We start from the raw sequence: 16,723 nt of genomic DNA, 5'->3' as shown, positions 1-16,723 counted from the left end.
ATATACTAGGCAACTATACGCTTTTGTTACTCCTATAACGAGCCTAATTTATCGTATATGTTGCGACACGGCATTTTTTTTTGTGGTGACCGCACTATGTAAGTGCATGTTTTACAATGTTATATAATGAGTCTAAAACTTTAAAATTATTAAAATTGATTAGTAATATGCGAGAGATTCCAGTTTTCTATTAAGCTTTAAATAAAAAATTGTGCTTACTTTCGAGTCACACTGTTTCAGATGCGACAAAGGTTAAGTAATTTAAAATTTATCTTCATTTGAAAAATAAAACATGATGGTTATCATATGCTATTTTTACTTTAATATTAAAGTACATAAAACTTAGTGAAAAACTAGCTCAATCAAATAAACGTTCTATTTGATATCACATTGCAAATCATATATCATAAACGGCATTGATATCAAGGTTTGGTAACTCGCCAATAAAACATACATACATACCATCACGCCTGTCTCCCATTGGGGTAGGCAGAGTCTATGGATTTCCACTTACTACGATCCTTACAGACCTTACCTTAGACTCTTTTCATGCATATTTTTCATTATTCATTTTATTTTTCATTGATATGTCGATTACGGGTACTCCTTATATCTCCTGTTTTCGAAAGAAAATAAAACAGATGTACAAAATACTGTCCAAAGAAAATAGTACATTAACTAATTGACGATTAGTCATGCCTTAATGCAGATGAATTGATAAAGGATTGTTTCACTAAGCTGGTAGGCTGTATCCGTCGTCATCTCCCTATGTGGACCCTAAATTTGCAAATTGAATGTTACTAAGTAAGTTCGTCGCTTGGCAACTAATTTAGCCTTTGTCAATGAGTTCTATGTTATAATTTATATTGATAGAAAATGCCAATTATCATAAAAAAATAACCAAGTTAGTAGATTTTTTTTTCAATAATGAAATATATTTTTTATTTATTTTAATTTTTTTAAATATTTATACGCCTGACCTGGTGAGTGTCTCTGTCCGACGTGTTAAACTATTATACAAAATATTAACTCGATATTTTTTTTTTCAACCTGAAACATTTATCAGTTTTTGTAATATAATTTTTGTCAGACATAAACAAACATAATGAATGCAACACATAAACGCAATCATTCAAATTATACTGCGGCCATTATTCAGAGTCGGAATAAATCTCGCCTCATACATTAAACATCCCAGCTCTTAAATAATAAGAAAAGTTCGGTATCGAAGGTAGTATTGTTTATTCCATTCTTTTGGCTCAGATTGGAAAGCCTTTTTTGCTATAGAGTCAGTACAGCTTTCTTTGATGAAGAGTGCGTCTAATATGGACTATTTTTGAATCCCTCTGAATCTACTTTTTTATCATTAAGCTTTTTAAATTCATAATTAAAAGGCGTGGCTGTTTCTTCAGATTTACTAAAATTATAACCGCTTTTTATCCAAATTATGAATATCAATCAAAGGAAACTCTTAACATTCTTTAGTTAGACTATGGGCTAGACTAACATTGTCTAAAATTACATAGGTGCATACATAAAATCACTTCTTTTTCCCGGAGTGGCAAGCAGCGCCCCTTTCAACATGCCACGATCTCTGTCTCAACATTAAAATAAATGAAGATTTTTTGTCCAGTTTGATCAAGGTACGTTCTGAGGGAATATAGTTACTCTTAGTTTTTTACACTCGTCCCATTTACTGGGCCTAGAATACATTGGTTGGGGAAAAACCAGCGTATCTTTGTCTTGGAGCGGCTGTGATTTTCTTAAAAGCCACTATAAAAATGTCCGTAAAACATTTACGCTCCGTAAATTTAAATGTGAATGAAAGTTTTGGGTCCATCAGTGTTATTGCATGAGACACGCCGTAAGGAAGCTTTGTAAATTTTTTGTAGAAACACAGAATTTACATCGTTGTTGTCAATAATTCAAAACTTTAACGATTGTGGGGAAAAATGTTAATGAAGATTTAATATTTGGAAAGTGAGCTCGATTTTTTGACAAGTAAGCGAAATTTTTATGCAAGAAGTGTGAAGATGCCTACCCCTCCGGGAAAAGGGCATGATTTTATGTATGTACCTAAATGAAAGGTAACGTTTGAACGAGTTATTAAAAGACAACTATTGTATTAAAATATCCTATTTTCAATCCTCAATAAAGAGACAGACTTATTACAGTCTGTGCCAGCGTAGCAGCCCAAATAATAAGCTGATTTTTATGTTTTCTTTTTGTCAATTACAGCACTTTGTTGAGCGGGCTAGTTAAAATTCCATGTTTTTCTTTTGTCCATTATACATAACTTATATTTTATGTTCTATAAAATTCCTTATTATAAAGTATATCTTCATAAAAAAAAGAGTTCCTAATGTCAAATATTTATAAAAACACAAAACATCAAAGACGCATTTACGATGCGGTGACGTTTCCATCGGATATTGACAAATGATACAGTCTCTTTGAAACGTCGCATATTATTTTACCTTTAAAATGAGACGAGTACGCATTTAACAAAAATGAAGACATCTTACGCAGAAAAATGTATACAATTGACTGTCGTTTGAAATTGACTTTTCAGAAGCACCGAATCGGAACAGTCTTAGCGCGAAAACAATTTAACGAGACGGCATTTACAAAAATATCTCAATGGTGTCGTTATAAAGGGTTTGCTTGGATGCACAATGTCTTTTGGAAATAACAATTTCTTTATCTATATTGAGGAGACTGGCGTTTTCCATTTGAAGGAGTTTTTGACGAGAGAAAAATATCATGTTATCGAGATTATGTCCCTTTACAGTGTCTTATGATATTCTTAAATTTATGACATATTGTTCATTGGCAAGCAGTTGACGTAAAAAGATAAAAGAAGAGGAAAACGTACGTTTTTGTTTTATTTATATACTCGATTTATTCTGGGAACATCACCAATACCGTGAGAGTTGAAAGCTTTGGCAAAATATGATTGTTGTTAAAGAAATAGGTACAGTGGTGACTAAATATAAATAAATAAATATGTACGGGACAAATTACACAGATTGGGTTAACCTCGAAGTAAGTTCGAGACTGGTGTTACGAGATACTAACTCAACGATACTATATTTTATTATAAATACTTATATAGATAAACATCCAAGACCCAGACCAATCAGAAAAAGTTCTTTTCTCATCATGCTATGACTATAGGTTTGGTTATAATTTGAAAATAACATCTAAAAAGACCCTTGCGATTGGAACTCGGCATCGGACACCATTGTCCTTAGTACGAGCACAAATCCTAACTTATTTTGGCCATATATCATGGCGTTACAATTACTCCATAGAGCGATAGTAGTGCAGCGAAGGTGTCGAAGGTACCTGTTCGGCTGGTAGATTTCCGATGAGATAAGATGGACATAGGTTTGCAACAAATTACCCTTTACATGAGAATGGAAGGGCTGTAATTCCACAAGGAAGACGCCGTATTATATAAAAAAAAAATAATCAACTTAAATGCATGAAATGAAATCAATTTAATGCATGGAACTAATTTTTTCCCGAAATAAGAGCTATATACATTTTTTTTTAAATTAATGTAGCGACGTTGTATAATGTTATGTGTGACAATAAATTATTTACTAAAGTTGTTACATTTGTTTCTGATTAGACTACGATTACTCTATCAGGTGTGACATTACTAAGAATATATGGAAGCAGTATAAAATCTACTTTGTGTTTACCTACTGGATTTGTAACCTTGTCAAATATATGCAAAACGTAGGTAGGCCTCGCGTGACAATATTCAATTAAACGGCGCGCCCGCGCAAACGGCACCTAATAAATAGCGTGAGTTGACTTAAAATATGCTTAACCTGATATAACGCGGATATTAATGAGACTCTGCTATAATTTATCTTTACTAACGTTTGCCGGCAGCCGCGCTCGTATGTGAATTGTAATTATGTTTCTTTTTGTTTATCAAAATTTTAGTATGTTTGACGTCAATCTATCTGATAGTAAGCAAGCTTAGGCATTCACGTGTAGTTATCTGGAAAAGGAGACGCGGGAAAGGAATTCCAATTATAATAGAATTATTTTGGAAGAAAATACACTAACATTTATTATACTAGTATAATTATAACATTAGATCTAAAATTGTCCTTATTTTTGGGTAAAAGATAAAGAATTTAGTTTAATTTGAAGGAGCCATGTTTTTTTCAGTATTTAATTTTATCGTTTTTAAACCTTATATTTTACACTATTGAAAGTAATGTAATAAATTCAATTTCAGAATTTTATGACCGTTCTGTGTATGATTATTTTTGGGCCCTTTTGTCTAAACACCTCGTACGAATTTAATACAAATGTTATTTGTTCATAAAAAAAATGATGAAACAAATAAAAAATAACAATAACAGTATTCTACATACCCGAACCTAAACCATTACGTAAATAGCTTTATACCCACAAATATTTATATTCAATAACATTTGTATGATGAAACCAATAGAAGCCAATTGCAAACAGCAAAGGGAACATTTACATACAGAAATGCAATGAAATTTTCTATGGTATCGGAGGAACCCTATCCCAATAACATTGGCTATTGAAAGAAGCACCCAAACAAATTGCTTTTGGTAAAAACATTGTATTATACTAACGTAAACATAACGAGAATTTATTTTAGAAGGAAAAATGCATTTTTTTACATTTATAACTCGGTACATGTTGAGGTTTTATAATAAAGGACTGAGGGAGTGTGGCGAAAACTAAGAAAATATATCACATTATTCCGCGGCAGTTCCAAAATTTATCTATGTTTTCCTGACCAAATATACCAAACAATAATTCTTGTATTATGAAATGAATGCATTACATCAGCATATTTTTTATTATTAATATGAAATAAAACAAAATTACTAAATTAATAAGCAATTCATGGCGAACATAACTACAAAGGTTATATAAATGTTTAAAGAATTTATATAACCACTACGTCTACTGTCGTGACGGAAAATCGATGTACACAAAATTCGATACCCTATTTCTCTCGCCGCACTCCCGGCACCTTACAAAATACTCGTAAATTTCGTTAGAAAAACGTTCAGCAGGTGGCCGCTAGTGTTGGGACTCAACCTCGCTGTCGATAAATCACGAAAATAACAGCAGATACCTATCCACCTTAATCGTAAATCATACATACGGATAAAACGGGGGGTATCTCCCGATTCCCTTTATTTTCGAGTTTTTATGTGAAACTTCCTGGGACGTAAAGAATGGGTTATTTATACAAGTATTCATGGAGCTTTATTTCCATGAATGGAAATCCGTGCGGAGGTGTTGTGTCTTATTCTGAATATATCTATATGGATAAAGCGGGGATCAGATCGTAGAGCATAAACAAAGGATTCTATAAATGTAAATTGTATTTTCCAATCTACTGAAATAGAAGCAGTGACAATTTTTGAGTTTTATGATCATAGGAATATCTGGTTCTGTATAATAAAAGAAATTATTAATAACTGACTCAACAATCACTTGAAGAAATTATCAGGGAAAGAATTTCATTAAAAATATATATACATATTTTTTTGTTTGTAGATATTCGGTTCCATAATTTAAACTTCACCTAAAATTGTGTCCATAAATTACAATGGAAATGAGGTGAACTTATCAAGTAGTATGTATATCTTCTCCAAGTTTCATTAACTTTTTATTTGGAAGTTTTTAGTCAGATTCAATTAACCTCTCTTTTCTCTCTTCTTTTGGTCCATAGACTTTACGTCTTTCCCGTGGATATCGTCATAGACAACTAAGGGAAAGGCTAATAAACTTAGGATTCTTCTTGTAGGCAATGAGCTACAAACCTATTTGAATCTTAATTACTGTTGATATCTACATATGTCTGCCCCGCAAGGGATATGGACGTGATTATATGTATGTATTCCTTCCATCGGTGTAATATCGTATCGGAGAAACGTACTTACTAAGGGAAACACTTAGTCGAAACGATTATAGCTGCCATTCTAGAAAGCGGTGAGACCTCGTTAATTGGATGGCTTCCAATGATTGTTTGCTACCAACATTCGCTGACCAACATTTATAGTATTGTATTTCTAAGTGCTATGAATATACATTGATTTGGTAAGGAATATTGAATGAAATTGAACGGAAAAATGTTATTGAACCTGCTATGGTTGTATGAAATTACTTTTCATAGTGTTTCGTCAAAATAATAATATTCTTTGAATAGAGATGGGCTACTTGTTTTTGAATACTTTGGCAACGGTGTCTTTGTCAACTCATTTAGAGGTGAAATTTGCTTTGTAGTACCTACCTTATCCTTACTAATATTATAAATGTGAAAGTGTATTTGTTTGTCCATCTTTCATGTCAAAACCACTGAACTGATCTTTATGAAATTTTGCATACCTATAGTATGGAGCACGGAGATACGCAAGTGGAGCCGCGCGCAAAAACTAGTCTCTTATAAATTTAAACGAGGAAAACGTTCTCCAATGATAAGGAAAAACCTATTTGACACGAATGAAAAATTATGACCTTTCGACTGCGTGTGAAAGTTATAAAGTAATTTATTCCCAGAGGTATCGGTGTGATCTATTTAAGAGCACGCGAATATAATGAATTCGCTTACCAAGCGTTACGCTCTCTGGATCATTGAATATAGATGAGGGATCAAAGGAAATTACGAGCAGTCGATAAAATTTGTGCTGCGCAAAGAAATTCCGCCTTCTTAAAGGCATGCTCGTTTGCATGGCTGAGACTATTTTACATTGAGGATGGGCGATGCAAACCGCTTGAAAATTACGTAACTGTAGGGCTAAGTGTAAACAATTTGAACATATACAAAAATTAAGTCATAATATTTAGTGAACTATAATATTGAATTTTAAGTGTTTCAATGATTAATTAGATCCCTGTAAACTAAAAACCTAAAAGAAAAAATCATCAAAATTACATGTAAAGTGAAGACTGATCAAAGTTCCAAATTGCTGCTTATTATAATTATATTTGCAGTCAAGATTTTCATAATACCATTGTGAAGGAAGAACTTGAATTAAGAACTTGCAAATGTCTACTGATTAGAAAAATAAATAAATAAATTAACAGGTTGACTAAGCAGATATACATGGAGAGTGTGGAGGGAAAGGTCGGAGTGGGAAGACTTAGATGAACATATCTTGATCAAATTAAGGACGTCCTGGTAAAGGGTCAGGTCAAAAGTACCCGAAACCGCCGAGCTTGCATGAAGAGAGTTATGAATGTGGATGAAGCAAAGGAAGTATGCAGGGATCGTGGCAAGTGGAAAGAGGTAGTCTCTGCCTACCCCTCCGGGATAGAGGCGTGATTTTATGTATTTTATGTATGTATGTATTAAAAATCTCTTATATCCAGAAGTTTAAACATCAAATATGTATCAAAAACTCTACACACCAAAAATGGTGAGACGAAAAAAAGACTTGTTCAGATTAACAAGTAACTTGCGAGGAGCCTCAGGAGATTCAAATTTACAAATTAACATATAAATCGAAAAGATTTACCCTAAACAAGATCAAACGAATTTGTCCGATGCTCGGGGAGGCCTGATGACTGTTTATAGCGCGGGTATCAGGAACAACGAGCCAAAGGTCCAAATATAAGGTACCTTATTTACATTTTGTATCCTTTTACCAAAAAGTTTCCTTTAATAACTTCCTGAAGGTACGTGTTATGAGGGCACCAAATTAATTTATATTTTGCTTTAAATTTAAAGCGTATTCTTTGAAACCGGTTATTAAATAATTTAAAAATAGAAAGATTTATAAACTTAGAATAGGATCGATTTGGGGTTGCTGACTTATTTTGGACATTTGTTAAATATAAAACTTCATTAAACAGTAGAGTATTAGAGTCTGTTATTAACAATTTAAATTTAATCATAAAGAGTTACAATTAAAAATGCTATGAAACAAATATAAAATAAACTATTAAGGAAAGTAACCGCTTATTGAGTCATAAATTTAGTCACTGCAATAAACCTTACGCAAGGATCTGTATATCAAGAAACGTGACATTACCCAATTTTATGTTCACAAAAAACTCCACATCGTTCGCAAAATCGTTTTTGTGAAAACAACGGGGGCAATAAAAGGTCTTATTGTTATCCTTTGAATTTATATCCAGATATTATCGCTCACATAAATTGTGACCGCGTACGAATGTCTGAAAAGTGACCGAAAGTAACCTTTTAGAATTGAGTTCACCGTATTTGTTAAGGCGGTTTTGCTCTCATTTGTTTATCTTTGTGGAAATTGATTTATTTAACTACTAATTTTTGTCCTATAGCACATGTCTCTCTTGTTAATAAGTATCCAATAGCCCATGTCTGTAAATCAATGTTTTAAAGTAAAAATAATTATTTTTCATTATATTGCAAAAAAAAAATTTACTTCAAACGATTATTTCTTTAAAACGAAACTGTAAATGTCTGCCAATATGAATCTACAGCTTAAATTAATAGGGTTACTTGGCAAGTTTGTCTGCCGCAAGCATTACGTTATGTCTTCTTGGATCACGCTTTTATTCAATTCACATCGACGTCTCTCTATTGTTCGTCATTGATTTAATTTGGCTTACAGTGTAAGGTTTGTTGAAATTGCTTCGTGTGCCAAAATTGGTGAAAGAGCTCACAGTGCTGCATAAACTAGATTAGTTTCTTTTACATTGTTTCAGGATTCTATTTCCTATCCTCTATTAGGAATTGCACTTTTGCTATCAACATCCACCTGTCAATTTGTTCTGGTCACGTTCTATATAGATACGACCTGAAATAAAAAAGAAGTCAATATTAAAGTTTGATATATATTTTTATTAGCAGTACTTTTGTTAACCAGCAATACACCTTCACATCTGAATTCAATTTACGTAGTTTTCGATACAGTTAAATGAGACTACTTAGTCTCGTATTAGGACCTGAATAAAGTGTGATATGTAAGTACTTCAGTAACACATTGTTATTAAAGATATAAAGATTTATATCTTCTTAGTCCTGGTTACATCCTTACCTCTCTGGAGAGAAGCTCGAGTTGCGCCGTTTGACTTTGACTATGGTCAGGTTTATACACGAAGCGACGTCACCTCCGCAACCTTTGCAGGGGAACTTTACCATAACGAATCATGTTAAAAGCTGTTCTAGTAGAATTTTACGACATTCATGGGAAAGAAATGAAGTGACTCTATTCTAAAGTCAAAAACCAACATTTCAATGCAAAAAGAAACACAAACAGAAAACATATCGTGTCTGGGTAAATCATGAGCGAACTAAAACCGCAAGCTTCAGTTAAAAATTTCAACCTTATTCCGCATGCACCACGACTTTCTTTCCAAAATTACAACAAACTGAAAAATAAAACATTAATATGCAATTAGGTACGCGGCATCTGTTTTCTAATTGAGACATTAAGCGTGGCATCGGTTGAATGGGTCTCTTTAATAACGCGCATACATAACTGATGGAAGGCGAAATAAAATAAGGCAAAGATCATAAAAAATATTTGTATAGGTACTTGTTTGGTTTATTTGTATAAAAAAAAATTAACAACTTCGATATCGAAAAGCATTTAATGCTATAAAGTGTGATATTTTATTTTTTTGTTTTTCACAAATAAAATTAATTAACTAATGTAAAACAAAGGAATGTTTGCTACTTTCTATATAAAGGAAGGACTATATAAAAATAGTTGTGAGTTCTTACATTTTAGATTTACAAATTTGCATTAGGTATAACTTAATAAAATTTTCATAAGAGTGATTTCTGTCATCAATTTGAAATTCCATACTTATATTACTTATATTTATTCCATTAACAGTAATAACTCTTGCCTTTGGAGTTGGTCCGTAGTCATCGCTAAGCACACATGTATTCTTCACTTCACGATTTAATTAATCTTATAATAACTTTTACTCGTGACCGCTACCAGTGTAACCACGTCCTTATAGCATTTCAGTCGGTTCCCGCCAAATGATGGCCATTGCTCGCAATCGGCGGGAAAACTCCGGATAATTGACACGAATGTCCAAAATGAGCTTTGAAATACGTTGCGAGTCCACGACCTAATGTTACAGTGAAACTGCATTGCTTTTTGAATTTCTTTGGCTGGTTCTACCTATACTACTACTCGTTAAGAAACTGATATTTTTCCACGGATGTTGTAAAAGGCGACTAAGGGATGGGCTTATAAACTTTGGATTCTTCGTTTAGCGATAGGCTAGCAAATTGTTACTTTTTGAATCTCAATTCTATCATCAAGCCAAACAGCTTAACGAGGCCTATCAACCTTTTCGGGACTGTTGGCTCTGTCTACCCCTTAAGGGATGTAGACATGATTACAAGTTTCTATGTAAAAAATATGCCGTGTGGTTTCCGGCATGAATAGAAAAAAGAATAGGACCACTCCATCTCTTTCCCATGGATGTCGTAAAAGGCGACTAAGGGGTAGGCTTATAAACTTGGGATTCTTCTTTTAGGCGATGGGCTAGCAACCTGTCACTATTTGAATCTCAATTCCATTTTAAAGCCAAACAGCTGAACGTGGCCTATTAGTCTTTACAAGACTGTTGGCTCTGTCTACCCCGCAAGGGATATAGACGTGATTATATGTATGTATGTAAAAAAAATAAGAGGTCCTTTACAATAATCACAATTTGAATTCTTGTATAGCCAAGATAGTTCGTTAGGGATTTATACTTATTATTATATACGGCCCTCGACAAACCTTGAGACATCGGGCGGTCCCACTCAGACCCTTATTCTGAAAGCTTCGGCAAACATTAGAATAAGACATGACAGTTACCCGAAGTTGAATCCGATTAAGATTTAAGTGCACGGTAGGGTGAAAGCCAAGTTTTACACCCCTAACTTAAGGTAGTTAGATATTCTATTACGGAAAATTTCCGCGTGCATGGTAATAAGCACTATATTTTATTTTGCAAAAAAAAATATGTGATGTGAAAATTACATAATTAATGTTTCTTGTTCCGATGAATTTTCAAGATTCATTTTACACAAGGCTTAGTTGAATTGTTAGTTTATTCATTTGTTTCAACAAAGCAAAACTTAAATTAAAAAGCACAATATTATAAAACCTCAAACAAATCTACCAGAGGAAGGAAAAAATTCGTGATAGTAATGATGAAAGCCAAGACATTGTATGCGATTCGAACTTTATACACTCATGACTTACATTCGCAAGGATAAAAAACTTACTCAAAATATTATTCTCATCGAGAATTATATTAACAAAAAACTACTCAAAAAATGCATGCTTACATTTCATTTTTATCCCTTACAGTACAAGAAGCAAGTAGACATTTGCGTACTACATAATACAAAAAATGGAGCTCGCTTCACAATGAAAACTGTTCGTACTTCGTCACCGCGCCAATAAGTCGGCTAAGTAAGCCCGTCTCTTCAAAATAAACTATAGGAAGCATCTTTGTTTGCACTGATAAAGTGAACATTGCTTTACGTGTATCTTTTTGCTGTGCGCTAGACCGTCTTCATTGATGTTAAAGGAATGGATAACGGAAGAATAATTGTAATTTTTATTGACCAATCAGGTAAGGTAGCTAGATCACAGCTATGATTTGAGTTCTTTTTAGGTAAAAAACAAATATCAATTTACCTACATGATTTAAGATGATTGTGACTTTCAACTATTTTATTTGTTAACTTCTTAGTTTGACATTATTTCCGTTACAACCACAGATCTCTGTAGATTGTTGAGGGGTTAATTAAAGTCCCATACTTATATCACCCTTTAAATTAAGAGTACAAGAAATGTGAAAAGCGTAAAGAGATAACAAAATTATTATTCCAAATCACTTCCTCATATAAGTTCAGATGTTGTTGGTCTATGAATGTCTCACGTTTTTGCTCGGCACTCCGGCAAAGCGCGAAAGTGATTTATCATAAGGCAACATGCTGCGGTTGAGGCGAAAAATAAAAGTAATTCCTTTTGTATTTGCCGAGTGGCGTCTCTGCCTGGAGACATATTTGCCAAACGCATGAATAATGGTTTCCAACTCCGATGTAACCTGGATATACGTATTCCTGACAAGAGATGACGGCAACGATTTTTCATTGTAATTAATACACGACGGTTGTTATTTTTCTGTTCTGTTTTTGTTGTCTTGTGCGACATTGAGAGAAATTTGTGCACATATTTTCGTCTTCTAGATATTTATATTTGTTCATTACAGGTTTAATAGGTGTCAATGTTTGTCCCAAGGTGTTGGTATGCTGACCTATATGTTGTTTAGCTCGCATGATCGCAAGGGGTTCAAGATTAAGTAGACAGGTAGATGGAAACGGAAAAATACTGTACTCATTTACTTAATATTTTTTGATTGAGTTAAAATAAAGTGTATTGTAATGAACTAGATTTGTGAGCGTCGACGGTTGAATCGGTAAGATGCGCGGGGTAAAATGCGTAATGCGCAGAAAGGCACAGTTTCGAATCCCGCCTCGGCCATGTGCCGATGAATGTTTTCGAAGTTATGATCATTAGTTTTAACACTAACCGTTGCTCTTACGGTGAGGGAAAACATCGTGGAGAAACAAGGCAACTGGATGTGTAACTATGATCGATCTGATACGGGTTACTTGTAAAGATTGCGGATGTCAGATTGGAGTCGCTTCATGTAAAAACCTGACTCACTCAATTCAAGGCCCATGCTCAAAGTCATACCCCGGTCTCCAGAGTGGTGAGGATGCAACCGGGTCTTACGCCAGGAGAAAGAAGTAATGAACTAGATTTGTATTGAGGAGCAATCGCACACTAATCAATGACAGGCTTTTACTATTTATTTTGTATTAACCTCATCTTAGGCTTCGGCGAATTCACCTCAAAGGGCCGAGTTGTTGCGTTTGATATAATATTTGGATCGTAATAAAATTCTTTCTTTATATCTTCAGTGTCCATGAAAAAGACGTAATAGCGTACGTTGAATTTATTGTACCAGACAAGGGCCCAGATGGCTTCTCTCATAAAATACTACGAGTGGCTCTGTTGGTAGCATCGCTATACTTAAAGATAATCACAATTTACGGGAGCCCTTTGCCGAAATTTGGGAAATATTTTCCTTTTAGCACGACTTGTTAGCAATTACCCCGTCTTTAATGACGTAGTATTTAGTTTGGCGTCGTGACTTGTCCTCTATTTGTAGCTCTTTGGGCTTTTACGTAGAACAGAACACAAGAGAGACTCTTGCTATTGGTGGTTGAATTTCTGCGCATCTGTATATTTTCATTTGTTCAGTATACGAGTATTTTAACTCAATAGTCAAAACATCCAGATGGAGGTTTTATAAAAAGGTTTAAATGATGAAAGCTAGATGGAGATATAATCCTATAAGGCTTTTCATTGATCGTCTTTTAAAAAGAGAAGTGTACTCGTTATGTATTTCAAAAGACAATTTTTGATATGTGACATTTTATGACGTGGAACTAAGATATTCTTAGATGGTAACACCATTTTCAAGTACTTACAGATAAAGTATGAGTGAGAATTTATTCTAACATGCTAGAGCATTATCAGCGGTTTTATATGCTCCTGCAATTTCGGCTCGTCCTGATTTATGGCGGTAATACGTTAGCCGAAGATTGCAACGCTCATAATCCTTAATAGACTATTTGCTATCGGGACTTGCAAAAATATTGCGAATGAACTTTTATTGTTACATACATACATACATATAATCACGTCTATATCCTTTGCGGGGTAGACAGAGCCCACAGTCTTGTAAACTAGCAATTCTAACTTAAAGCCAAATAGCTGAACGTGGCCTACGTTCAGCTATTTGGCGATTTAGGCGATGGGCTAGCAACCTGTCACTATTTGAATCTCAATTCTATCATTAAGCCAAATAGCTGAACGTGGCCATTTAGTCTTCAGGACTGTTGGCTCTGTCTACATACATACATACATACATACATATGGTCACGTCTATATCCCTTGCGGGGTAGACAGAGCCAACAGTCTTGAAAAAACTGAATGGCCACGTTCAGCTATTTGGCTTAATGATAGAACCGAGATTCAAATAGTGACCGGTTGCTAGCCCATCGCCTAAAAGAGGAATCCTAAGTTTATAAGCCTATCCCTTAGTCGCCTTTTACGACATCCATGGGAAAGAGATGGAGTGGTCTTATTCTTTTTTGTAATAGTGCCGGGAACCACACGGCTCTGTCTACCCTGCATGGGATATGGACGTGACCATATGTATGTATGTATGTATCTATAAAAAATATGAAAGCATAATTACAGCCCATAATACGCGACGCAAAAAAGCGCTCAGGAGAATAAGATGTTCTGGTCTGCCGGCTGTCTGTCTGCCTTGTATCAAGTATTCTGGCGAATGCTATTGTACAATGTTAGGAATCATTTTCGCTTCAATAAATACATTTTGGTACATTTTTCAGACCTAGCAACATGAGAAAATTTTGTACCTGGCCATATTATTTGTCATAGTGTGAAAATGATATAAAAATCGATCGCGTAATTTATTTTTTCTGTTGGCATTATTCGCGATTCATAAAGAATCATACTTACCTCCTTGGAAATGTTAACCGTGACCTTGGCCTAATAAGTTCAGGTCTTTGAACATGAAGCGATTCCCGTCTGACCTCACCAAGTTTGGCATGGGAATGTAAACCACATTGAAATATGGATACAAATCGTAATCGTGCAAGTTTCGCGAGATTATTTCTCTCATCGTAAGAGCATCGGTTAGTATTCAAACTAATGTACCTAATTCAGAAAAGAGTAATTAATAGGCCGAGGTACCATTTGAACCTGTGCCAATTTGGGCCTTACGGTTTTAATTTGATCACCTTAACGGGTCAAATACCGACACTCTTAATTCTAATTCTTATTTTTAATTCTACTCACTACCTATAATTAAAAATATTGAAAAGTGAAAAATATTTACCTTTTATTTCACAAATACCATTGCAAACAACATAATTAATTTATTAAGATGGCTATACTTAATTATTAGAATGTCAAAGGTTGAATCGCTGCCACTAAGAGCTAGCCTTATAGCATCTACAATTAATTAAAACGGCTTTTATACCTCAGATTTTTAATGGCAACCTTTGACTTTCTAATTAACTATTTGCAAACAAGAAATGGAAACATTTCACAAAATATATACAATCTGTGCACAGGTGCAATCTAAACTTTAATGCATTTTCTTTAAAAAAAAATAATTAGATTATGTTTATAATTATAATACTGGTCGGGGAGCGAAGAAAATAAATTGTATGTATCAACTGTTTCTCTCACGTTTCGACTGTAAAAATCAATTAAGGGACAGACCTGAAAATTTCATATTTACATTTTAGGTGGAATTGCAGCAAAGTAATGAAGGTGTAAAACTGATGTTACGAGTACCTTTCAAGTCTTTTTGAGTATATGGTTTGCCTACCCGTGCCTAGTGCCGTGTGTTTGCCGGCACCAATAAAAAGAATAGGACCACTCCTTCTCCTTCCCATACATGTCGTAAAATACGACTAAGGGATAGGGTTACAAACATGGAATTCCTTGAGGTGATGTGTAAGCGACATGTTACAATTTGCATCTCATTTCTATCATCAAGCCATAAAGCTGAACGTGGCCTATCTGTCTTTTCAACACTGTTGGCTCTGTCTATCCCGCAAGTGCTTTCAAGGATGGAGACGTGATATAGTTCTAAATATATATGTACTTATCATCTGTATAATACCGACTTTCCGGAAAAGTTTCTCTTCACAAAGGACAGTGAGGTCTTAGGCACTCACTACAATGAGTAAGTCCAGTTTGTGAACACCACTTTGGATATTAAACGTCATGTTATATCCTAGGAAATACATTTGTTATAAAGATATTCCCTTCTTGTAGAAGACAAATTTTCTGGTATTAAAATGCATGTATTTATTTCTATATTTATTTATTTAATGAAAAGGCAAGTTTAATTTTTTTTTACTCTCTTTAAAATGGCATGCTAATAAAATACTAAGAAAAAAAAACAACGAATACTTAACTGTTTCTATGGGATAAATGCTAACGGGCACGAACAAAGTCACAGACAAAAGCTAATTCCAAAATACATCAGGCATTTTGTTTTCTAAATCATTTCAAACTTTCAAGAGCGTTTAGAAAACGGAACGAATTAAATTTTTGTTTACGATTTTAATTTACAAGGAAAACGACCCCTGGCAGGTAGGACTGTTATGATGCGAACCGAAACTTTGGAGTAACTCGTAAAACTGACATCAAGCAGAGCCGTAAGAGGTAGGAACTTCTAAACTCAGCTGTTTATCTGTAGGCCGTAAACATTTAAGTATCCAAATCAAACAAGTTCAGATAAACTTCCAATATTGAGGAGCATTTTGGTATTTTTAATTTTGTCGTATAATATTTCTTTTCGTATATTTTGTCTCCCTCCTGACGTAATTCCCGATTACATTTTTAACTCTCTGAAGAGGAGCGCAGGGTGTGCTTGATCATGATCCTTGATCGGGCAAGTCAGGTTTGTTTGTTTGTAATATCTTTATTGCATAGAAATTTACACAGTAACAAGAAAATAATAAATACATAGTTTTACACAAAGCACTTCCGCAACTTTTGCAAGATCTAACCTTTATTGGATCCTGGTTACACATCCAGTAGCCTAAATGTAGGTGTCCAAAGCTTCCCTGGACTATTGGCTCTGA

Source organism: Amyelois transitella, chromosome 6 (assembly GCF_032362555.1).
Source record: "Amyelois transitella isolate CPQ chromosome 6, ilAmyTran1.1, whole genome shotgun sequence".
Lineage (NCBI taxonomy): Eukaryota > Metazoa > Arthropoda > Insecta > Lepidoptera > Pyralidae > Amyelois > Amyelois transitella.
The sequence above is the reverse complement of the archived record's forward strand: the minus strand, read 5'-3'. Positions refer to the sequence as shown.